This window comes from Triticum aestivum, chromosome 4B (assembly GCF_018294505.1).
Source record: "Triticum aestivum cultivar Chinese Spring chromosome 4B, IWGSC CS RefSeq v2.1, whole genome shotgun sequence".
Lineage (NCBI taxonomy): Eukaryota > Viridiplantae > Streptophyta > Magnoliopsida > Poales > Poaceae > Triticum > Triticum aestivum.
In genome coordinates this window covers 298347916-298373138 of record NC_057804.1, presented here as the reverse complement: position 1 = coordinate 298373138, position 25223 = coordinate 298347916, and the positions used below count along the sequence as shown (strand labels likewise).

Sequence of the window (25223 nt, the reverse complement as noted above, 5' to 3'; positions counted from 1 at the left end):
TTTGTGTCCATGTGTATGTGTGACTGTTGCATGCATGCACGAGGTTGTAGTCCCTCACATTCACATGTTCATAAGTCAATGCTTCGTCAAAATGTTGCATGCAAGGTTTAATCATTCGTTGTTCGCGCATGCATTCCCGATATTATTACGTTGACAAAGACAATTTCTTGAGGAAAACGAACCCATGATTTGAGTACAAAGGGGACCAATAAGCCAGGACGGAGGGAGTACTAGTAGTGAACTGGAAGGAGGGAGTAGGTACTAGTAGTACTACGTAACAACATGCAGTAACAAAATTCATCTATGCGACTCATGTCTATGTGTCATGCAAGAAAATAGAGAGAAGTGCAAGTGAGACTCAGGAACGGTCATACACATAGGGAGAGTACGTGTAGGGGGCACTCAGGAGCAGTCAGATCACACAGTTAGTTAGTTGGAAGAAGCAACCATCATTTCACTCTTTAATGACACATGTACAATATAAAATGGTTGATATGGAGAGGAAAAGAAAACCGCTCCACTATATATACACTAGCAGGAGCCTAAGCTACAAGCCTGCTTGCTTGGGGTGGTATCTTCACAAGCATAGAACGATGGTGGCCACACCGCCGGTCACAGATCCAGCCTGATCCCACCGCTGGGGGAAGGAGACGATGTTCCGCGTAGACGCGGTCGACAACGGCGAGGGAGAAAACCCACTGTCGGTGCGTCCCAATCAGGGGTCCTTGCGGTATGGGCTGATGCCGCCTTCCAACCACCCTTCTAGCTACACCCCGACATCCCAGGTACAACTTCCTTTTGGAGCCGGCTTGCTCCACTGCCGCAACTTTCCACATAGCTCCATCTTCATGTGGATCTTTCTCTACTTCTACCGGCTTCTATTTGTGATGAGTTTATGTCTCATGAACTAGTGCCAGCACTATTATTCTAATCACATTTCTTCAATATCTTTGCCAACAGGGATGCTCAGCTAGATTTTAGTGGAACTGCAGAAACGCATCGTATGATATGAGGGTGCCAACCATCTTTCCTTCGACAGGTTCTACCTAGCCAGGAAATTAAATCCTGCTTAGGGTTTAGGGTTTACGTCATAGGAACCCCATTAGTAGTTTTTGTACACACTCCCACAACTTTTGTCTTTAGTTGTGAAGTAAATATTGGTTATGATCTGTGAATCATTGAGATGCATCAGCATGCGTGTTAGTTTTCCTTTGTATCTGATGGAATCTTGTAATGGGGCAACCTTGTAGTCGGAATGAAAATGGAGCAGAAACTTTCCGTTTTTCTAGAGAAAAAATGGAAACGGAGAGAAACCAACATTTCGTTTCATTGGATGCGCCATCGAGCAAAACCAACGTTTAAATCACGTTTGTCACGTTCGTGTCTCATAGTCCTCCACAACTCCACCCCACACGGTCGCTTGGTATGCCACTCACCGCAAACCGACTATACGATAACTTTCCCACCTGCTTGTCGCTGGGTCGCGCCATGGAGTACTAGCACTACTGGAAGAGATTGACAAGGAGGGAGAGGACAGCTAGCTGTAGCACGGACTCCCAAGAACTTTTTACATGCATCTTGTGGCCGGCCATGGCGGCCTTTGAACGCGGAGCAGTCACATGCACCGGGAAGCGGCGCGGGCGGCGCTCTCTCGGTCGGCGCGCCGCTTCAATGCCGGTGCCAGTCAGAGGTCGCGTCCGCTCTGGCCAGGCATGAATGCGGCACTGACCATTTCGAGAGGGAAGCACGCGCGGGTGATGAAGAGGGTTTGGGTTGGTCAGGAGTGGGCGTGGCAGCCGTCCGAACACCCGCAAACAATAGATTTTGTACGTAAATATTGCTGCGTATATAATTAATAACATAAATAATGTGCCAGTTGGACAAATATGATTGGAGATGGAGATGGAGATATAATTTTACGTAAACACGGATATGCATGTCTATGTCTATGTGTGTGTGCACGACGACTCACACGACTACCCGTACACACCATCGATGTCTCGTTCTTCCTACACACACAAACTTAGTACCGCCTCATTTTGTTCCTGGGATAAGAATATCATAGGAGTGGGAAACATTATAAAGTGAGATAAATGGAGTACAACATACAAGAAGAAATGTACACACACTCACTCTGCCTTTGAGATACCCGCGAGTACACGATGGAGCGCATTTGTACACAAAGAGGCAGCTTACGTACGTATATTAGATTTGACCGGAGTCAAACTTTGTAAAGTTTGACTAAGTTTAGTCCGAACACAACAAACCATAATTATTGAGAGAGGGCAAACTGAACATACTCTCAAATCTTTCTGAAAATTGAAATTAAAATTCTTTATTTGTACACACTCTCACACCTTTCCGATAATTTGGCGCGTGTGTGGCTGTTCACTTAACGGAGGGTAGTGTACCGCACGTGAAGGACAGGATGTGAGACCAGGACGCGTGGATTGTTAGTTCATCGTAAGTAGTTTTCTTAACTGGTACGTTAAATAAAGAGTTTCGTTTTGTACTTACACAATTTAAAACGATTGTTATGGAGAGAAAAAGAAAATCACTCCACTATATATTAGTAGTATACACGAGTACTATATAAGTACTATATAAGTTGGAGCCTCCGCGCTTGTTCGCTAGCGTTTGCACTGTCCACACTCTCGCCGCACCTATATATATTCTAATAACACCCTTAAGACCTTATTTTGCACACCACTTTCTTATTCTGCTAATACCACCGAGCAACTCTAGCTACAGACTAATCCAACAGAAAATCCCACCTTATCTTCTCCCCACCCACCTAAATCCTCTCCCTCTCCCCCCACGGCTTCCCCTTCCCCCCGTCGGGCCGCCGCACCATCACCTCTCGTGCTTCCCCCGCGCCGGTGCCGCACCACCACCTCCCCTGCTTCCCCTCGCGCCACCGCCGCACCACCACCTTCCCCCGCATCGTCGCACCAGACCCTCCCCCACCACCTGCCTCCCCGCACCGCCATGGTGCGCCGCCAACCTCTCCCACGCGCGCCGCGCCACCACCCTCTCGCGCGGCCACCACCGCACCCCTATAGTGCACAGCCGTGACGCCACCCTCCCCTGCGGCCACCACCGCACCCCTCGCGGTACCGGATCCGGTGGGATCCGCACTGCCCGCGCTCCTCTCGGTGGATAACGGCGCAGGACAGCGGCTCCTAGACAACAACAATGACGGTGGCCTCCACCAGTCCCCACGGGGTAGGGCCGCCCCGGCTCCACCTTCCCCGTCCCTGTTGCTTCATGTCGACGGGCAAGCCTCTGATGTGGTCTCCTCCCGCTGCGTGCAGTTCGCTTCGTCAGCGGTGTGCAGTGTCGACCAACAACTCCCTCACTTCCCCACTCCTCCTCTGCTGCATGGATCAATTGCTTGCGCACCTCCCCAGCGAGCCCTGCTTCCTACCGACGAGCTCCGGTGTCATCCCGTTCGTGCTCCTGGCGCCCCACCTATCCCGTCCCGTTCCATCGAGCTGGGCAGCGCTTTTGTGCGTTTGTGTGGGATCCGGCGAGTTCCGAGTCACTTGCAGCTCTCTTCGCCAATACGTGTAGTTGGCATGTTGCGCCTGATGCAGTCCCCACCGTTGAGTTAGCCCAGGCGAGTGTCCCTTATTCCCCTGCTCCCTCCTCTCTCGCTCGTCCCTTTCCTCTCTCACTCTCTATGCTGCAGCAGGGACACAACCACCGCCGGTACTCGACGCATCACTGACAAGATCTCCAGTGTCAGCGCTCGCCTGGCATCGCCTGCATCTGATTTCGGTCGCCGTTGTCCCTTCCCACTTTGCTCCGGCGACATGGGTGGTGACTCCCACCTCTGCCCGCCTCCTCCGATCATGCTCGGTTATAGAGGACCAGCTGAACAACTTGGGGGCTGGGTGAAGTTCACTAATTAGTTTAGTGTTTTCCAGATATTGTTTTGTTGCAGTTCAGTAAGGTTTTTACTTTTCTTTTTAATGTGTTTGATGTGGGTGCATCTCCCTCAGGGACCATAGACGACAAGCGCGGAGATGGCTAGCATCAGCTCAGGGTTCACGATGTTGTGCTATGGTTCAGTTGCCGCCGGAGTAAGCTGTAGTTGGCTGTTTAGTGCACTCTAGTCTGTTGTTTTTGTTCTTGAGGTTTACTTTTGTTATTTTTGCAGATACAAAAATGACCAGCAAAAGAGTGAGGAAAAAGTGCACTGCAAGCCCAGATGAGACTATAAAAGAAACAAGTTCACTGCACGCCACTCGTTCCCTTGTTCTTTATCTCTGGTCTTTGTCAGTTGCGGTGTTGTTTCTGAGAAATGCAGTGCGCCGGCGCCGGCTTGCATTTCACTGTAGTTCGTTCGCCCCGCCTCGTAGTAGTCAAGAGATGTATAGATCGCAGCTCTCTCGAAAACCTGCATTGAAGCAAACAACAAAAAAACTTTTTTTAGGTGCAGCTCACTTGTTTCATTGCCGCAGTGATCTTCTCTCTCCCAATGGTTCACTATGTTGCCAAGTGCAAAAACAAATTGGAAAAGTTTATTTTTTTAGTGCAGCTCACTCTGTTGTTGTGTGCAGTAGAAAGAAAATTGGAAAAATAAAAATTGATGCGCTCACTCTGTTGTTGTGTGCAGTAGAAAGAAAATTGGAAAAGTTTATTTTTTTAGTGCAGCTCACTCTGTTGTTGTGTGCAGTAGAAAGAAAATTGGAAAAAGAAAAATTGATGCGCTCACTCTATTGTTGTGTGCAGTAGAAAGAAAATTGGAAAAAAAAATTGATGCAGTGCACTCACCTCGTCCCTGCAGTACCAACGCTCGACATGAAGTGCACTCCACCTCGTTTGGGAAAATTTACGTCCCACAAAAAAAACCATGTAGTGCACTTGCCCATCTAATGAAGTGCGGTATTTCGTCTGAAGCAGTGCGTTCTTCTTTTCCCGTCAGAGAAAAAATACGTCTAAACAAAAAGAAACCATGCAGTGCACTTGTCCATCTAATGAAGTGCGGTATTTCGTCTGAAGCAGTGCGTTCTTCTTTCCTCGTCCGAGAAAAAATATGTCTAAACAAAAAGAAACCATGCAGTGCACTTGTCCATCTGATGCAGTGCGGTATTTTGTTTAAAGCAATGCGTTCTTCTGTCCGATGCAGTAAATATGATGATTTTGATCTCGCGAAGAACAGAGTGTCCGCTTTTCGGTAAAATGAAACTGCTCTTAAACCATAAGGAATTAGAGAGAGTGTTCTACGTGAAAAAGTTGTGTCTCGTCGATATCTATCCAACGGCGTATGATTTGAATTATTCCGACCAGCCGTTCGTAAAAATTTCGCGAAAAAACAGCCGCTGCCTCTCGAAGTCAGCCGCACGATTTTCAAAATTAACTAAAAACCGTAAGGAACCTCAAAACCATTTCAACATATGAAAGTTGCGCCTTGTCCTTAGATTTCCAACGGCATATCATACGTCTCGTTTCGACAAACGGTTAGAAAACTGGAGCGAAAACAGTACCGAAAATTTCAATTTTTTTGAAAAACAGAGTTCCGCGATTTAGTAAATTTGAAACTGCTCTTCAACCGTAACGAATTAGAGAAAGATTTATATATGAAAAAGATGCTCATCAACAATATCTATCCAACGGCGTATCATTTGTTTCGTTCCGACAAGCGGTTTAGAAGAAATCGCGAAAATACGCACGCTGCCACTCGTCGTCCGCCGCGCCGTTTTTGAAACTGCTCTTAAACCGCAAGGAATCTCGAAAAGTGTTCAACATGGCGAAGTTGTGACTAATCCATAGCTTTCCAACGGTATATTATGTGCCTCGTTCTGATAAACGGTTAAAAAACTAGAGCGAAAATAGTACCAGAAAAACACTGCATGCAATTTTTTTTGACACGAAGTTCACTAGTCTCTATTGCAGTGCTCGTCGTCAAAATGATGCAGTGCACTTCTGTTGAACGTGCAGTGGTGAAGTGGTGTGCAGAATAGTTATTCTGCTAATATTAGCAGAATAGACCGTCTGTATATATATATAGGGTGAGACTATTCTACAAACCCTCTAGAGTTCCTAAATAAGGTTATTCAGCAACCACCACCCACTCCTACCTGTTTCTTTTCCCGAAGGAAGCGAGCGAGCGAGCTCCGGTCTGCCGTCGGCTGCAGTGCCACCACCTCTTACATGTTCCTTCCTCAGGCGCGCAGCGAGCGGAGCAAGTGAATAAAGGCACCACCAGCGACCACCTCTTCACTTTTCTCTGTCGACCTGGTCAGGATCGGGATCGTGCCCCGCCGCGTGAGCCCGTTCCCCTCCTACTCCGGCTGCCTGCCTCGCCCGCCTCAAGCTTATTGCCTCCCTGCACCTCCCCGTGCCCCACCTCTCTCCCTCCAAGCGCCGGTTCGTGCCATAGCTCTCTGCCTCCCTACGCCACGCCTCATCCCGACCGACCACCTTCCCCGGTCATAGCCCCCGATGCGCTCGTCCCCTTGCCGCCGAGCCACACAACCTGGGCTCGCCCTCGCTGTCTGCATCGGCTCCGCCCTGACTTCGTGGAGCCACGCGGGAGCACGGCTGCCATGATGATTGTATGGCAGCTACCCCTGCGGCTCCAGCGATGACCACCACAAGCCTGACCATGCTCCCTAGTAGTGGACCTGCCTGCCACAGCCGTGCACATCTCTCGCTCCACCTACAGCCATCGGTCGGTGCCCCTCTTCACCAGCATCCTTTCTTCGACCTGGCTCCCATCCACGAGATCTGACTGATGGACTCGTCATTGCCACGCGGTGGCCTCTGCCATGCTTCTCCCACGGTGGCCTCATTCTCCCCATCACCACCCAGCCAACCCCCTCCACCCTTGCCTCCAGTGCCACCACGCCCCCGACCTCATGCTAGGTTGGCCATGGCCATGGCGACGTAGGACGCCGACCCTCTTCCCTTGCTCCCCAAATTGCCGGTTGCTGCTTCCCTCTACCCCCTGTCTGGCACACGACTCTGTGGTTCCTCCCCTACCTCTAGGTTCCTCTCCTGCCTCTAGATTCATGGCTTCCATATCTCTGCTTCAACGACCTTATGAAGTTAGCTTAATTTAAAAATAGAAGTTAACCCAGCCCGCCTATGCAGGTAGCTTTACGTGAAAATGGTGAATTTAATTTCCCTAAACCAGCCGGCCTCACTTCAGGCGTCGAGCAGCATCAACTTCCCCCCAACGTAGTTAGCATTTTTTAACTCTACATGGTTGTTCTCTCCGAAAAATACTAGTAGGCACTGGTAGCGGTTGTGTATAGTTCAACAGTTACATAGTTTATAGTTTCTGAAGTTCTCAAATCTGGTTCTTTCTGTTTGTGTTTTGACTGTTACATATAGTTTCAGCAGTTAGCCATTGCGATTAAGGAATATACTTTGAGAAGAACAAACACCAGTTATAAAAAAATGTTTCATTGCACCGTCAATGACGGGTGAGATGGCAGCACCAATCGAGTTCATTTGGTTCAGTTTTTATAGTGCAGTTAAGAGTATTAGTGCTTACAGTTATTGAGTAAAAAAGGAAAAGACAAGCAATGTGAAAGAATAAGATTACGTGTGGTAGAGAGAAGTTCCTTCATTTTTTCGAAGTGCACTGCAATACTTGTTACTTTGTGCACCATAAGTAAAACTAGATAATTTTATGGAAATGTTGTTGGATTCCAGGATCATATTAGCATAAGTTTGAGCCACAAACTAATTGGGAGATGTATGTTACCTTGATCACCAGGTCCTGTCATCTCCTTATTCTAATTCTCCACCACCACCAGCTTGATCTAGTGGCTATGTTCTGTCTTTCCCAGTGCTCCTGTGCTGAGCTTGATCGACAGCTTAGTTGAGAGAGAGAGAGACAGAGAGAGAGAGTGGAGTGAGCGTGTGTGAATATACTGGCATAGAGCAGCAACCAGCACAACTCCCTTTCCTTATCTATCTCACCTTTATTTTATGCATAGTGCACTAGGGGACAAACACCTGGTTTAGTGAACTAGCCAGAGTAGGCGGTGTCTACTGTAGTAGTTAACTGCAGATATTTTTGCTTAGGCTTAATTCTTAATCCTTAATCTTAAGAACATAATAGTTATAGCTTACACTATAGGAATCAGCTACTTTGCCGTCTGCCACGGCGGACGGAAAAGGCATGAATGGCGGACGGCAAAGGTCTTTGTCGTTCGCCACAGACGGCAAACATGGACGACAAAGAAAGGTTCGGTAAAGAGCTACGTTGCCGTCCGCTTTTGGTGGCTGACGGCAAAGGGGCCTTTGCCATCAACAGTGGAGGTCAAAGAACACAGACGGCAAAAATTTCGCTGTTAGTCCGTTAGGTGGCTAACGGCAGGACTTTGCCGTCCGCCGCTGACGGCAAAATTCGTCCTGCCTTTGCCGTCCACCGCTGACAGCAAAATTCTTCCTGCCTTTGCCGTCTGCCACTGTAGGCAAACTGACTAAATGGGTCAGCTCCCAGGAAGCACAGTTGGCTGCCACATGCCTCAGTTGTCGTCCGCGGCTGTTGGCATATTGGCTCTTTTTTTCTATTTTTTCTGAATCCAACAATTTTCACAGCAAATATATATGACATATATAGATATATTTCACAGGGCTATTTAACAGCACATAAGTTTCATCGTACATACATATATAGTTCCATCCATTCATACATAGCAAGTTGCACATACACATAAGTTGCAACCATTAGGAAGTTGCACATACATATTACAATGCAAAGTTTCATCAAGATAGCAAGTTCCATCGTAGCAAGCTAGAAGAATACTAGAAGAGAATGAAATAAAAAAACACGCACTCCATCATAGCAAGCTAGCTTCCGAGAAGTGAATGAAATCTGCAAAATGGCAAATAAGAAAGTTAGGAAAAGGTGACTAGAAGAAGAAGACTTGAAGAAGAAGACTAGAAGAAGAAGCACGCTATCGTTTGTGAGGTAACTTAGGTGAAATGGATCGTTTATGAGCTAACTTAGGTAAAATGCATCATTTTAGAGCTAACATAGGTAAAATGGATCGTTTATGAGCTAACTAAGCTAATTATACCGTTTTTACATAAGTAAGCTAAGTACATGTCATTATTGAGCAAACCTAGTTAACTAACCATATTATAACTAACTTAGGTCATTTTGGTGGAAACAAAGCTAAGTATAGATCGTTTTAGAGCTAACTTTGGTAAAATGGCTGGTTTTGGAGGTCAGTAAGCTTATTAAGTCATTTTGGAGGAAAAGAAGCTAACTCTAGGTCATTAAGGTAAGCATATTGGAGGAAATAAAGCTAAGTCTAGGTCTTTATGCATTTGTTAAGTAAAAAACTAGAGAAACTTACCTTGATCATGGAGGTGTAGGAGCGGGCTGGCTCGTGCCAGTAGCTGGAGAAGGATCGTGTGATGCTTGTGTGGAGTTACGCTGCACCAAAGATCATTTCCAATGTTTCGTTAGCATGATGACACTCAAATGTTAAGACTAGCAAGTAACGTCCATTCAAATTAAACTCACCGTGGTCTCAGGAGAAATCTCTGAATCAATGGCTATGGAGCCACGGGACCTCCCGCCACTAGATATCATCACCTGCTCTGGATTGTAGGGAATCTGGCTCGGGTTAAACTCCTCCCCTTTCCTCGCCTTCCCCTTGACTTGCTTGTAAGAGGCAGTGTGGGCCATGGCATACATGTCGTACCCCTCTGGCACCTTATCCGTCTTATTGTAGCATGCCTAAAAGAGAGAAACAAAGTAAATTAGTAATTAAAGGGCTCAAGCTAGCATGATGAATGAATTGCATTAATCATGAAGCAAACCACATACCCAATTCCGCCCGAACTGATATAAGCTGGAGCTACCTTGATGGTGTGGCACACCTTCAATTTGGGCATGTTTTTCCTTGGCCTCAGTCGGCTCCCCTTCCATCTTTCAACACCTGCCATGACAAAGAGTAAACAAAATTAGTACAACATAAAAAAATACCGACATGAATAATAATATATATATCACTTAAGTGTATCATCTTCAAGTACAACATAAAAAAATTGAATACCTGACACTACTAATAATCTCGATCAGTATCATCAATAAATGCATAATCATCATCATCACTATAATCAATGATGGGCTCATAGGGTTCAGTGGCATCAACATGTGGAAGGCCACCTTTACGTAATCAGTCAAGCATTGACAGGTCATCCGCAGCAGTAACCTCTTCTTGTTCCGGCTCTTCTTATTCCTCCTCTAGGGTGATGTGGGATTCACTATCGCTGTCTACTTTAATGTTTTGGGGTGAAGTATACCGGTTCTTGAAACACTTTTTGGAAAGACATGTCTCTTGGAAGAATTCTCCTTCATATGTGCCTGGGTTAATGTGAGGTTCATAATCATCTTCCTTTGGGGGAGATAGTCTAGCACGTGGCGGCACTTCATAAACGACATCCCAACCTTTCAGATTTGGATTAGTTTGGCAGGCCCACGGTAGATAGAATACTTGGGTCGCCTGTTGAGCCTTAATATATACATCAGGACACATCTAAATGGGTGCTTTGGTTGATTTCAACTAGCCCTATATGTTCATGAGTCCTTCTAGTCTCCTTCGGCTGAAACCAATAACATTTGAAGACTATGACATTCGGTGGGTTTTCACCATAGAATAGAAGTTCATAAATTGCTTCAACTCTCCCATAATACTCGGTACCTCCTTCGCCGATAGCAGATACACAACAATTTGTAGACTTTTGGTCGGCCATAGATAGCTCTTTGCCATAGTTACGAAAGCGATACCCGTTGATGTCGTATTTGTCAAATGAATGGACCTTATAGTCAAAACCATTAGCGACTTGTCTCAATTCGGCGTCCATAGACCATGAATTAGCCTACAAGTTTAATATGAAAGGATTGTTGCATTACGCACAAATTAGCGAATGAAATGAACTTGTCTAATAGAATTTACCGTTTGTTTGAACCAAGAGATGAAACCGGGATAGCCGCCTCCTTGCTTTGCGAGAAGCTCATACTCTTCGATGGAATCCTTTTGGATCACCGCTCCATACGAGAATAGGGCGACGTATTGACTGTATGAAATGTCCAGGAATAAGAGCAGTTCAAAGGAAATAGAAGTTGCGAAACAATGTACCGAGAACTTACTCGATGTACGGCCGCACTTCTATCAGGTTGTTGAAGATATACAACGAAATGGTCTGCCATTCTTCGTTATCCAAAGATACTTGATTTGAAACACTGGCTGGTGCGAGATTCCCTTTGAATAGGCTGAGGTTGGATCCACCATTTTTAGGCTCGTCAGCATTGTACCGAGGCTTCGGATTATGCAAATGATGATTTTTGGTTTCGTAGTGTGCTGTCACGAAGTTTGCCGCCTCCTCAGTGATTAATGCCTCAGCCATCGATGCTTCAATTCTACGTTTATTTTTACATTTTTCTCGAAGCATCTTCTGCATCCTCTCAGTTGGGTAGCACCAACGATTTTGCACGGGCCCCCCAAATCTTGCCTCGGTCGGGAGATGCAAAATCAAATGCTGCATTGGATTAAAGAAGCCCGGTGGAAAGATCTTCTCTAACTTGTAGATCAACTCCGGCGCCAACTCTTCCATTTCTTCTAGCACGCAAGGCGATAGTTCTTTCGCACAAAGAACACGGAAGAAATAGCTGAGTTCTGCTAGTACTAGCCATTCATCCTCAGGTTGTGCAGAATAGGTTTCCAATGTTTGCTCCTTTTCCAGCCAGAATTCCAGGTGCCGGATGTCGTGGTTCTAAGTCTAACAGTAGTGTAGGGGGTACTAAGGAGAGGCAAGATCCTAGCTATGGAGTAGTTGTGCACACAAGTGTTTTACGAGTTCAGGCCCTTCTCGGAAGAAGTAGCAGCCCTACGTCTCGGAGCCCGGAGGCGGTCGACTGGATTATATGTGTGAGAGTTACAGGAGTGCAAACCCCTTTACCAGTGGAGGGGGTGGCTTATATAGAGGACGCCAAGACCACAGCCAGCCCACGTAGCGGAGGGTTAAAGTACATTAAGGTCAGGCGTTACTGGTAACGCCTTACAAAAAGTGTCATCATGACCATAAAGACTACTTAATTACAGACCGTTTGGATACAGAGTAGATCTTGTACTCCTGGTGGTCGAGTGAGTCTTCATGGTCGAGTGTCCTCATGTTCGTCGAGTGTCTTCTAGTCCGTCGAGTGGAGTTCCCTTTGGTCGATTGGAAGACGGCTTCTTCTAAAAGATGTCCTTCGGGAGGGTACCTTGGACAGGTCCATGACCCTACCCTAGGTACATGACTTCATCATTAGCCCCCGAATGGATCGAGGTTTGAGTGAGGCAGGAATTGGCAAACTTTTCGACCTGTTTCCTGGTGTTGTAAAGGTGTTTTGTTCTGGATTAATGACGTTCAAGTGAGGATGTCAACTTTCTTTCAGTCACCTTGATCCATTCTTCATATCTGTCGAGTGAACTTTATGAACTTGGAGATTTCCGAGCGACGTATCGCAAGAGATCTTCTGTCTGACAAGTTGCCCTGCGGTTAGCGGATTTAGTGGGATCTGAATTCTGGGAAGCGCGCGAAGCGGAGAAGACCGCGGTACTCGGATGGGATAAGGCAGAGGCGCCTCGATTCCCGCGCCTCCTTTTTCGCCACGTATCGCATGTGTGACTGTTTTGGGATTTGACAGGATTGCCCGGGCCTACCCGTCAGCCACTCAGAAGCGACTCCATATAAGGGACTGGGCGGAGGTTTTTGAATAGTGCTCCCTCATTTTCCCCTGCCTCGTCTCCAGATTCCCCCATTGCGTTCGCCAACTGCTCAGCACTGCCGCTCCTCTCCACCCTCGTCAGCGACAATGGTGAAGGAGAGGACGGCGGCTTTGGAGCGGGCGAAGAAGGCGACAGTGAAGGTGAAGGGGAGAGCGACCAGTCGAGGCGGATCCTCGTCGCGGTCCCGTCTGCCGCAAGGTTGGATCCAGGGTGATTGGATCCGCTCGACCATCACCCAAAAGGATCTCGACGACCTGGCCAGCGAAGGCCTGATTGCGCTCGGGGCGGTGAGGCTCCCGGGGACGAAGTGGCAGCCGCAGCCTCAGGAGGGTGAGTGTGTCCTTTTAGCGACTCATGTAGATCGTGGGTTCTCTCTGCCGCCGCATCCTTTCTTTCGAGGGTTTCTAAATTTCATCGGGGCTCAGCTTCACCACTTTACACCCAATTCCATTGCCTATCTCGCCGCTTTTGTATCTTTGTGTGAAAACTTCTTGGGTTATCGGCCGCACTGGTGCCTTTTCAAACACATATTCACCTGTCGTTCTCAGACGGTGAAGAAGGCCAGCCCCAATGACGAGAGAACTCAGGTAATCCAGATGTGTGGGGGTCTTGGGGTCCAGATGAGGAGTAAGAGCGCTTTCCCAGCTATGACCCTTCCCGAGTCAGTCAGAGGGTGGCAGTCGACCTGGTTCTACTGCCAAGACCAGCCGACGCCATGGTAGTCGACTGGGCTCCCTCCCTTCTCTATGAGTCGAGTGAACAAGCCATCATCTCTGAAAGTAGTTCCGGAGGAGAAGGCTCAAGTAAAAATGCTGATGGAGCGGGTAGTCCAGTTGATTCGTGACGTTGTGACTGGCATGGATCTTCTGGAGGTTTTCCTTCGGCGACGCATCCAACCACTCCAGTACCGGGGCCACCCGATGTGGTTGTATTCTCGTACTGAAGACACCACTCGGGTCCACCCAAAGGAGGTCGATAATGCCACACTAGACAGGTGGATGACTGCCATCACAGGGAACAAGGACAATCCTCGTGTAGCCAGGAGGATCCCACCACTCGACCAATCTTATGTGGCAGACAAGGTATGATGACTTTTCTCCGATTATACTCTCGTTCCGTCTATTCTGTTTCGTCGCGGACCAGTCGATTGACTTTTGTCTTGCTTGTTGTCTTTCAGGAGACCACTGAGTTGTATTCGATGCCCAACGGGGCGCAAGCGCAGGCCGAGGAGGAGGAAGGAAGTGGAGGTGAAAGTCAAGAGGAGTGGGAATCGGATGGTGATGACGGTGACGAAGAAGCAGGCTCTGATGAGGAGGAAGATGAGGAGGAAGAGGAGGAGGAAGTTGTGCCTCCCCGATCTGAAAGAAGGTCCAAGCTCTCCCACGACCCTGCGGTCGAACGCGGCAAGGGAGTCATGTCTGCTGGTCAATCGACGAAACGCTCTCGGACGACTTCACCGGCGCCAACTGAGAGGGCGTCGAAGCAACCCCGAGCGGCCCCGACAAAACCGGCGAAGGCCCTACCAAAGATGAGGATGGAGATTCCGACTGTTTCTGGGTAACAGCATAACTCATGTTTTTCCTATGGATATATTCTTGGTCGACTCAATCGCTGACCGACTGATTTTTGAAATCGTAGTGCTGCTACTTCTGATACTTCAGCCAGGCATGAGGATCAAGAAATGGAAGATGCTGCTACTTATCATCCTGGTATGATCTGCGCAGTTTCGCTTTTGGTCGATTGGATCTTTATTTTTGACTTTGAACTTCTTCTGCAGCTCCACCTAGCGTTGTCATCGATCTTCCTGACGATGACGATGAAGCGCCCCTAAGGCCGAGGAGGAGCAGGAAGGTGACTGTTGGCAAGGCTGCTCAGGTTGTGTTAGCACCTGAACCACTAATTCTAGAGGGGAGCAACGTTGCTCGAGCTACTGTGTCCTTTGCGGACCCGTTGACGGTTTCCCGCTCTTCGTCGTCGAGTGCTGATCCACCTTCTCTATTCTCCACCTACCACTTCCCGGAGGACCAAGCAAGCGCTGCCAAGGAAGCCATACGCCAGGCCGGGATTATGATGGAGCAGGTGAAGGCGACCCGAACCGCCAGCCAAGCAGCTTATGACGCAAGTTCAGCTCTCCAGAGTAATGTCCAGGTTAGTTAAACATCGACTGGAAATCTTGATGTTTGTCATGCACCCACTGGGTGTGTCAATTGGAATGTCAGGATTAGTGGGGGCACGCTGAGTGCACCCACTGGGTGTAGTCCCCGGGACTATGGTGGACTGCTGGCAGTCGACCGTAGTCTTTGTGTCTTAAAATTTCTCACTTTTACTTGTTTCACTCGAACTGGTTGAGTGGGATCATGGAACCAGTGGGGGCACGCTGAGTGCACCCACTGGGTGTAGTCCCCGAGACCGTGGTCGACTACTGGCAGTCGGCTATGGTCTAAATAATTCTTCGTTTTTTTGTCTAACTGCTGAAAGTTAGCTGCTTCCGGTCGACTGATCGACTCTGAGTCTAGCTGATAGAACTAGCGGGGGCACGCTGAGTGCACCCACTGGGTGTAGTCCCCGAGACTACAGTTGAATGTTTAGATTCAGTTGTAGTCTTAGAAATACTACGATTTTTCTCTTAGTCACTCGGAAGTGATCTGTGTTTGATGTCTGTCGACTGAACTTTCGCAGAAATCTTGTGACCTTGTTTCTCATTATACCGAGTTGGAGAACAAGCATATCTAGCTTGAACTTGACATGAAGCTTGTCCAAGAGAACTTCACAAAGTCGAAGGAGGAGGCAAAAGGTATGTTTGGTGAGAATCTTGACGACTGTCTTTGCTTCTTGCCTGTCCCCGGGTCTGATCTTATTGTGATTTTTGCAGAGAAACTGAAGGATGCTCTGAAGAAGAAGGATCTTGACCTCGCCGAGTCGCAGAAACGGCTTCGTACAAGACAAAACTTGCAGAAGAAAAGTTGGTTACTGTCAACAAACTTGAAGAGGAAAACACTAATCTGAAAGCTGCTCTCGACGTGGCCAACCAGGAAGTCACTCGACTGAAGAATGCCAATATGGTCCTGAGCGACAAAGCTGGCGAACTGGCGGGAAAGAAGAATGACTTGGAGGTTTATCTGGGAGGACTCGCCAAGAAGCTATTCCTCATGCTCGAAGGTAACTTGTTATATCCGACTGGTAATTACTGACTTACTGTAGGACCATTAGCTTATCCTCGAATCGTGTCCACAGAATTCTGCCAAAACTTTGAAGAGGAGACTAGTCGAGTGGAGACTGGCTTGGATCCCATCAACTCTCCGGTGAAAGATGAAACCGCTATGAACATGCTCCGCCTCGAGTCTCGCATTGCTGCAGTGGTCGACTACCTTGCAAGACTGAAAGCTGCAACATCGCGCATCGACACATCGCTCCGGCCAGAAGAAACGCTTCAGAACGACCTTCAGTCACTGATGACTCGACTGAACGAAGTTCCAAGTCGAGTGCAAGAATGGAAGAAGTCTTCCGCCAGGTGTGGTGCTGACGTTGCTCAGTCCTTAGTCCGCATCCACTGCAAGGAAGCGAGAGAAGACAAGCTGGTGTCTCTCAAGGTGGCCAACACTAGGAAGCATGACTTCCGTTCTTTCATGGAGACCTTCATCGCTGCTGCCACTCGGATCGCAGATGGGATCGACCTGGACGAGTTTGTTGCGCCTTCCAGCCCTCCACAGGAGGGGTAAAAAACTTCTATGCTTGATGATTTGAATTTGCCTCGGAATGCCGAGTGATTTTTGTAACCGATAAACCTTAGCAGGCTTGATGCCTGAGCACTTCTGGATCCGTAGGACGTTATCCGAACTTGATTTGCCATTGATATATGTTTGCTTCTGCTTTCGAACAACCATCTTCCTTGGGTTGGAATATATACTAGTATCTGTAATGCTCTTTTGCAGGTAGGAATGAAGCACAAATTGCAATCGACTTGTGCTCGTCATGTTTGGGCGAGCGCAGGGCTGCAACCAAGCCTCCGAGTGGGAAACTCGTTCTCCACTCGACCGGATTTCGAAACTTAGGCAAGCATTGGGCTGTAGCTAAGCCCCCGAGTGGGAGGTTTGCTCTCCACTTGGTAGGTTTTTTAGAAACTTAGGCGAGCACTGGGCTGCAGCTAAGCCCCCGAGTGGGAGGTTTGCTCTCCACTTGGTAGGTTTTTTAGAAACTTAGGCGAGCACTGGGCTGCAGCTAAGCCCCCGAGTGGGAGGTTTGCTCTCCACTCGGTAGGATTTTTAGAAACTTAGGCGAACACTGGGCTGCAGCTAAGCCCCCGAGTGGGAGGTTTGTTCTCCACTCGGTAGGATTTTTAGAAACTTAGGTGAGCACTGGGCTGCAGCTAAGCCCCCGAGTGGGGGGTTTGCTCTCCACTCGGTAGGATTTTTTACAAACTTAGCCGAGCACTGGGCTGCAGCTAAGCCCCCGAGTGGGAGGTTTGCTCTCCACTAGGTAGGATTTTTAGAAACTTAGGCGAGCACTGGGCTGCAGCTAAGCCCCCGAGTGGGAGGTTTGCTCTCCACTCGGTAGGATTTTTTACAAACTTAGGCGAGCACTGGGCTGCAGCTAAGCCCCCGAGTGGGAGGTTTGCTCTCCACTCGGTAGGATTTTGTTTAACTTAGGCGAGTACTTGGACTGCAGCTAAGCCCCCGAGTGGAAGGCTGGCTTACCACTCGGTAGGATTATAAAACACTTAGGCGAAACGGATTCGTAGCTAAGCCTCCGAGTGGAAGGCTGGCTTACCACTCAGTAGGATTATTAGAAACTTAGGCGAGGACTGGGATGCAGCTAAGCCCCCGAGTGGAAGGCTGGCTTACCACTCGGTAGGATTTTGTTTAACTTAGGCGAGTACTTGGACTGCAGCTAAGCCCCCGAGTGGAAGGCTGGCTTACCACTCGGTAGGATTTTGTTTAACTTAGGCGAGTACTTGGACTGCACCTAAGCCCCCGAGTGGAAGGCTGGCTTACCACTCGGTAGGATTTTCAAACACTTAGGCGAAACAGATTCGCAGCTAAGCCTCCGAGTGGAAGGCTGGCTTACCACTCGGTAGGATTTTTAGAAACTTAGGCGAGCACTGGGCTGCAGCTAAGCCCCCGAGTGGAAGGCTGGCTTACCACTCGGTAGGATTTTGTTTAACTTAGGCGAGTACTTGGACTGCAGCTAAGCCCCCGAGTGGAAGGCTGGCTTACCACTCGGTAGGATTTTGTTTAACTTAGGCGAGTACTTGGACTGCAGCTAAGCCCCCGAGTGGAAGGCTGGCTTACCACTCGGTAGGATTTTCAAACACTTAGGCAAAACGGATTCGCAGCTAAGCCTCCAAGTGGAAGCCTAGCTTACCACTCGGTAGGATTTTTTTTACAAACTTAGGTGAAACGGGTTCGCAGCTAAGCCACCCACTGGGGGACTGATTTATAAGAACAAAAGCAATAACAATCACTGGGGAAAATTATGAAACTCTTGTCTTTGAAAAATAAACTACAGAAGTACTTTTATTACAACTCATCCGAGTGAAAACTTAAGTATAAAAGGGGCGGAGCAGCTCCGCGTTCCATGCTCGGGGCTCGTCAATCTAGTGCTTGACATTGTAAAGGCGGTATGCTCCATTGTGGAGAACCTTGGTGACCATGAATGGACCTTCCCAAGTGGGAGCAAGCTTGTGTGGTTTCTGCTGATCCACTCAAAGAACTAAATCTCCCTCCTGGAAAGCTCGACTCTTCACGTTTCTGGCATGGAAGCGGCGCAAGTCCTGCTGGTAAATGGTCGATCGGATCAAAGCCATCTCTCTTTCTTCTTCTAGAAGGTCGACCGCGTCCTGTCGGGCTTGCTCTGCTTCAGCTTCGGTGTAGAGTTCGACTCGAGGTGCGTTGTGAAGCAGGTCACTCGGTAAGACTGCTTTAGCTCCGTAGACCAAGAAGAACGGAGTCCTCCCAGTCGACCGGTTTGGCGTGGTCCTTAATCCCCAAAGCACCGACGGTAGTTCGTCGACCCATGCACCAGCTGCGTGCTTGAGGTCGCTCATCAGTCGGGGTTTCAACCCTTTGAGAATTAAGCCATTTGCTCGTTTTGCTTGTCCATTCGACTGGGGGTGAGCGACTGAAGCATAGTCGACTCGTGTACCCTGAGATGTGCAGAAGTCTCTGAATTCCTCGGAGTCGAAGTTTGAACCATTGTCTGTGATGATGCTTTGTGGAACTCCATATCTGAATATCAACTCCCTGATGAAGCTGACGGCGGTGCCGGCACCCAGATTCTTGATGGGTTTAGCCTCAATCCACTTGGTGAACTTGTCGACTGCTACCAGTACATGGGTGTAGCTGCTTCTGCCTGTTCTCAATGGTCCAACCATATCCAACCCCCATACAGCGAAAGGCCAGACGAGTGGAATGGTCTTCAAGGCTGAGGCGGATTTGTGCGACATATTGGAGTAGAATTGACATCCTTCACACTTGTCGACTATCTATTTCGCCATCTCATTTGCTCTGGGCCAGTAAAAACCCGCTCGGTATGCTTTAGCCACGATGGTCCGAGAGGACGCATGATGGCCACAGGTCCCCGAGTGGATGTCGTTGAGAATCATTCGACCTTCTTCCGGTGTTATGCATTTCTGGCTGACTCCAGTCACACTTTCTCTGTACAACTGTCCCCTCATGACGGTAAAGGCTTTGCATCGGCGGACGATCTCTTGAGCCTCTTCTTCATTCTTGGGGAGCTCTTTCCTCAGAATATAGGCGATATAGGGCACTGTCTAGTCGGGAGTGATGACCAGGACTTCCATGATTAAATCGACCAGAGCTGGGACCTCGACTTCAGTCGGATCTGTGGTGCTTTTTGGCTGCGGGGCTTCCTCGGTGAAAGGATCTTCTTGAACCAACGGCGTGTGAACATGCTCCAAAAACACGCCACTCGGAATGGCTTCTCTTTTGGAACCTATCTTCCCCAAGTCATCGGCTGCTTGATTTTTCAGTCGGGGGACGTGATGGAGCTCTAATCCCTCAAATTTCTTCTCCAGCTTTCTGACTGCATTGCAGTAACCAGTCATGGATGGGCTTCTGACGTCCCACTCCTTCATCACTTGGTTGACCACCAAGTCCGAGTCACCGTAGACCATGAGGCGACAGACGCCGAGTGAAATGGCCATACGCAACCCGTACAAGAGTGCTTCGTATTCTGCTTCATTGTTGGAGGAATCAAAGTGAATCTGGAGTACATATCTGAGCTTATCTCCTCAGGGGGAAACCAAGACTACCCCGGCACCGGAACAATTCAGCATTTTGGATCCGTCGAAGAACATAGTCTAGTGCTTCGAGTGAACTTGGGTCGGTAACTGCTGTTCAGTCCACTCGGCGAGGAAATCTACTATTGCTTGGGACTTGATAGCTTTCTTTGCCTCAAATCTGATATCAACTGGAAGGAGTTCAATCGCCCATTTTGCCACTCGACCAGTTGCGTCTCTGTTTTGCAGAATCTCTGATAAGGGGGCGTCGGTGACGACTGTGATGATATGGTCAGAGAAGTAGTGAGCAACTTTCTTCGTGGTCATATAAATCCCATATACAGCTTCTGATAATGAGGGTATCGTTGCTTGGATGGGGTCAGGACTTCGGAAATGTAATATACTGGGCGCTGAACTTCGAAGGCTTTCCCTTCTTCTTCCCGCTCGACCATAAGTACAGTACTGACGACTTGTCATGTGGCTGCAATGTAAAGCAGCAAAGGCTCTTTGCTGATCGGGGCAGCAAGCACCGGCTGGGTGGAAAGCAGGGTTTTTAACTCTGCAAACGCTGCGTCAGCTTCAGGAGTCCACTCAAACTTGTCTGACTTCTTCATCAGTCGGTAAAGAGGCAATGCCTTCTCACCAAGACGAGAGATGAATCGACTTAAAGCGGCCAAGCAACCAGTAAGCTTCTGAACATCGTGCACACGCACAGGTCATTTCATTCGGAGTATTGTGCCTACTTTCTCTGGGTTTGCATTGATTCCTCGTTCGGAAACGAGAAAACCGAGTAACTTTCCACCAGGAACTCCGAATGTGCACTTGGATGGGTTAAGCTTGATATCGTACCTCCTGAGGTTGGCAAATGTTTCAGCGAGGTCAGTCAGCAGGTCGGAACCTTTCCGTGACTTGACCACAATGTCATCCATGTACGCTTCCACATTCTGGCTGATTTGAGTGAGCAAACACTTCTGAATCATCCTCATGAACGTGGCTCCGGCATTCTTGAGGCCGAATGGCATGGTGACATAACAGAAGCACCCGAATGGAGTGATGAAAGCTGTTTTGATCTCATCGGATCCAAACAGAGGAATCTGATGGTACCCGGAATAAGCGTCCAAGAAAGACAGTCGCTCACATCCCGCAGTCGAGTCGACTATTTGGTCGATGCGAGGAAGAGGAAAATGATCTTTTGGGAAGGCCCGATTGATATGCTTAAAATCGATGCACATGCGAAGCGAATTGTCCTTTTTGGGGACCATGACGACATTGGCGAGCCACTCGGAGTGGTAAATCTCTCGGATAAACTCTGCTGCTAGGAGCCGAGCCACTTCCTCGCCAATAGCCTTCCTTTTCTGGACGGCGGACCGTCACAGATGTTCCTTCACAGGTTTTGCCTTTGAATCGACTCGTAGATGATGCTCAGCCAGTCCCCTGGGTACACCCGGCATGTCAGAAGGTTTCCATGCAAAGATGTCCCAGTTCTCACGGAGGAACTGGATGAGCGCTTTTTCCTATTTGGGGTCGAGTGTTGTGGAGTTATGAGTCGGAGGAGCATTAGGGTCGGTCGGGTGGATGTGAATGGGTTTCGTCTCACCGGACGACTGGAACGCTGATTCCGTAGCAGGCTTTATGGCTCGCAACAAATCACTCGGGTCTGCATTCCTCTGGTGTTCCTGCCACTCTTCTGCCACCATCTGAGCATCGGCGATCTTTGAGCCTTTCTGGAAGCACTCTTCTGCCTTCTTGCGGTTACCAGTGATAGTGATCACGCCTTTAGGGCCAGGCATCTTTAGTTTGGGGTACATGTAACATGGTCGAGCCATAAAACTTGCATAAGCTGGCCTGCCCAAAATTGCATGATAGGCACTCTGGAAATCCACAACCTCAAATGTCAGCTTCTCTTTGCGGAAATTCTTTGAATCACCAAAAACCACGTCAAGAGCAATCTGGCCGAGTGATGCGGCCTTCTTGCCAGGGATGACTCCATAGAAACTCATGTTGCTTGTGCTCAGTATGGACAACGGAATGCCCATCCCTTTCAGTGTCTCAGCGTACAGTATATTCAAACTGCTGACGCCATCCATCAACACTTTGGTCAGTCGAGTGCCCTCGACAACTGGGTCGACCACCAACGCTTGCCTCCCAGGGGTGGCTATGTGCGTGGGGTGATCAGATTGGTTGAACGTAATGGCAGTCTGAGACCACTTCAGGTAATTGGGTGTTGACGGAGCAACCATATTCACCTCTCGGTTTATAACTTTCAGTCGGTTTTTGCTTTCAACATCAGCAAAAATCATCAGGGTGGAATTGACCTACGGATATTCCTCGTCACTGTCCTCCTTGTCCTCAACCTTGTCCGACTCTTTTTCTTTGTCCTTGGACTGCTTCCCTTGGAATTACTGTATCAAGAGTCGACACTGTCGAGTGGTATGCTTAGGGTAAATGAAGTTACCCTCTTCATCTTTCTTGGTGTGGATGTGACATGGCAAATCCATCACGTCGTTTCCTTCTTTATCTTTTACTTTCTTGGGGTTCCAAGGCCCCTTGGGCTTCCCCTTGAATTTTCCTTGATTCAAGACCAAGGCTTCTCCAGGAGCGGCTGGCTCGGCTTTACGCTTTTGCTTCCGACTGGAATTTCCGCCTCCGGTGTCCTAGGCGACTGATTTGTGCTTGCCGCTCCGGAGCCGATCCTCTTCCTCACCATTGGCATATTTGGTGGCTATTTCCATCATTCGACTCAGAGACATGTCTTCGGTTCGACCGAATTTCAGGCTTAGCTCTCTGTATTTTACGCCCTCCTTGAAGGCGCAAACTGCCTGGTGATCAGATACATTCTCTACTATGTGATGTAGTGTGATCCATCTCTGGATGTAATCCCTCAGAGTCTCATTCGACTTCTGCACACAAGATTGCAGCTCTGTCAGTCCCGCCAGTCGTTTGCACGTTCCTTCGAATGTCCTGACAAACACTCGGGAGAGGTCCTCCCACATGTAAATGCTGCTGGGTGTCAACTGATTCAGCCATGCCCTGGCTGACCCTTCCAACATGAGAGGCAGATGCTTCATGGCCACCTCGTCATTTCCGCCGCCGATCTGAACAGCCACTCGGTAGTACTCAAGCCAAGTATCAGGCTTGGACTCACCGTTGAACTTGCTGACTCCAGTCGCCAACCAGAAGTTGGGAGGAATCACCGCGGCTCTGATGGCTCTGCTGAAACACTCTGGTCCGGAGACATGCACTCGGCTGCTGGTGGGTACATCTCTGTCATTACCCTCTCTGTGGGCTCTGTTCCGGTCGACCAAACCTTGAACGATGATGGATCTCGCATCAAAGCCTGGTTCCTTGGGGTCGACTGGAATCCTTCGCCCGCCACTATGCTGGCGTCTGTCATCCTGTTGTCGAGGCATATATGATCCACCTCTTGGGGGAGGAGTGGGCACTCGACGTCGATCGTTGCGATCAAATCAGTGATCATACTGCTCATAGTTCCTGTACTGATCGTGCTGGTCGCCATGCGCTTCACGCCTCGGGGGTGATCTGGGGCTATGAGCCGACTGGACCGTATTCGCTGCCACGGATCTGCTATGAATCCTGTTCTGCGACTGCGACACAGCCGAATTCTGATCTCCTACTGACCAGAGTAAATCCCTGATCTGCATCAAGCCTCTGCCAGCCTCTGACTGGGAAGGCTGAATCGACTTTGCTATACGGGTTGCAGCTGCCAAATTCTGAATCGGAGTGCGGTATACCTGAGTCGGAGGTTTAAAGAGTTGGCGCCGACTGGAGTCTGGAATCTGTTGCCGCGCGTGCTCGTCGAGTGCCCGCTGAAGGTTCTCCAGTCGAGTGCGCTCAGCCAGGTTGGCCAAGCGCGCATCCTCTAAGGCGCGAGCCTCCGGGGTTTCTCCAACGATCGGAGTATGAAGCGCATCCATGTTCCGGCGGCGAAGCTCTTCCCTCTGCTGCGAGTTGAGGAGCTCGGGGCGGTATTCCTCATGGTCATGCGACGGATCGCCTCCGCCGTTGCCTCCCTCGGTGCCAGGAAAGCCGGGGGGAACATGCGGCCCATTGACCATCAGGACCTCCACCGCCGGATCACTGCTGTCGCACTCGGATGCAGTCTCTGCGGAGCCATTCGACAGGTCGAACAGGCCGTAGAGAGATTCGTCGGGCTCGATTGCCGCAACTTGGGCAGTGGTCGACTGGCGAGCCACTGCGTGCCTCACCCACCGCTGAAGCCTCGACCGACCGGAGCGCTTACGCCGGCGGGAATCTGGGAGGGAGGATGACACGAAAACCGGTCGATACTGAGTCAACGGTTGCCGCAGAAGGACGCCATGGACGCACGGTCGAAAGTGCATAGCTCCGCGGACTGGGAGCGCATCCACGTCGAGCGGAGCCTCCTGCAGCCAGGCAGAGTCGTCGGCGACGAATGTGAGCGCGCCGAGATGGATCTCGCGGCCCTCAACCAGAACTCCACCTGAAACCATGATGGTGGGAATCGGAAAAATTGTAACTTCTCCAATAGGTCGCTAAGACACCTGCCCCACGGTGGGCGCCAACTATCGTGGTTCTAAGTCTGACAGTAGTGTAGGGGGGTACTAAGGAGAGGCAAGATCCTAGCTATGGAGTTGTTGTGCACACAAGTGTTTTACGAGTTCAGGCCCTTCTCGGAAGAAGAAATAGCCCTACGTCTTGGACCCCGGAGGCGGTCGACTGGATTATATGTGTGAGAGTTACAGGGGTGCGAACCCCTCTACCAGTGGAGGGGGTGGCTTATATAGAGGACGCCAAGACCCCAGCCAGCCCACGTAGCGGAGGGTTAAAGTACATTAAGGTCAGGCGTTACTGGTAATGCCTTACATAAAGTGTCATCATGACCATAAAGACTACTTAATTACAGACCGTTTGGATACAGAGTAGATCTTGAAATCCTGGTGGTCGAGTGAGTCTTCATGGTCGAGTGTCTTCATGTTCGTCGAGTGTCTTCTAGTCCATCGAGTGGAGTTCCCTTTGGTCGACTGGAAGACGGCTTCTTCTAAAAGATGTCCTTGGGGAGGGTACCTTGGACAGGTCCATGACCCTACCCTAGGTACATGACTTCATCAATGTATAGATCGCAGCTCTCTCGAAAACATGCATTGAAGGAAACAACAAAAAAAACTTTTTTTAGGTGCAGCTCACTTGTTTCATTGCCGCAGTGATCTTCTCTCTCCCAATGGTTCACTATGTTGTCG

General features: G+C 49.1%; 1 long non-coding RNA gene across 2 annotated transcripts; it reads left to right on the top strand.

Moving 5' to 3' along the window:
- The first annotated feature begins 3694 nt into the window (after positions 1-3694).
- Positions 3695-25223, top strand: LOC123092027 (uncharacterized). 2 transcript variants are annotated; one of them, XR_006444075.1, is made up of 3 exons: positions 3695-4085; positions 4163-4438; positions 25160-25223. It is a non-coding gene; the product is annotated as an uncharacterized lncRNA (long non-coding RNA). The 2 variants fall into 2 exon arrangements; XR_006444074.1 differs by lacking the exon at positions 25160-25223 and having other exon boundaries at positions 4163-4542.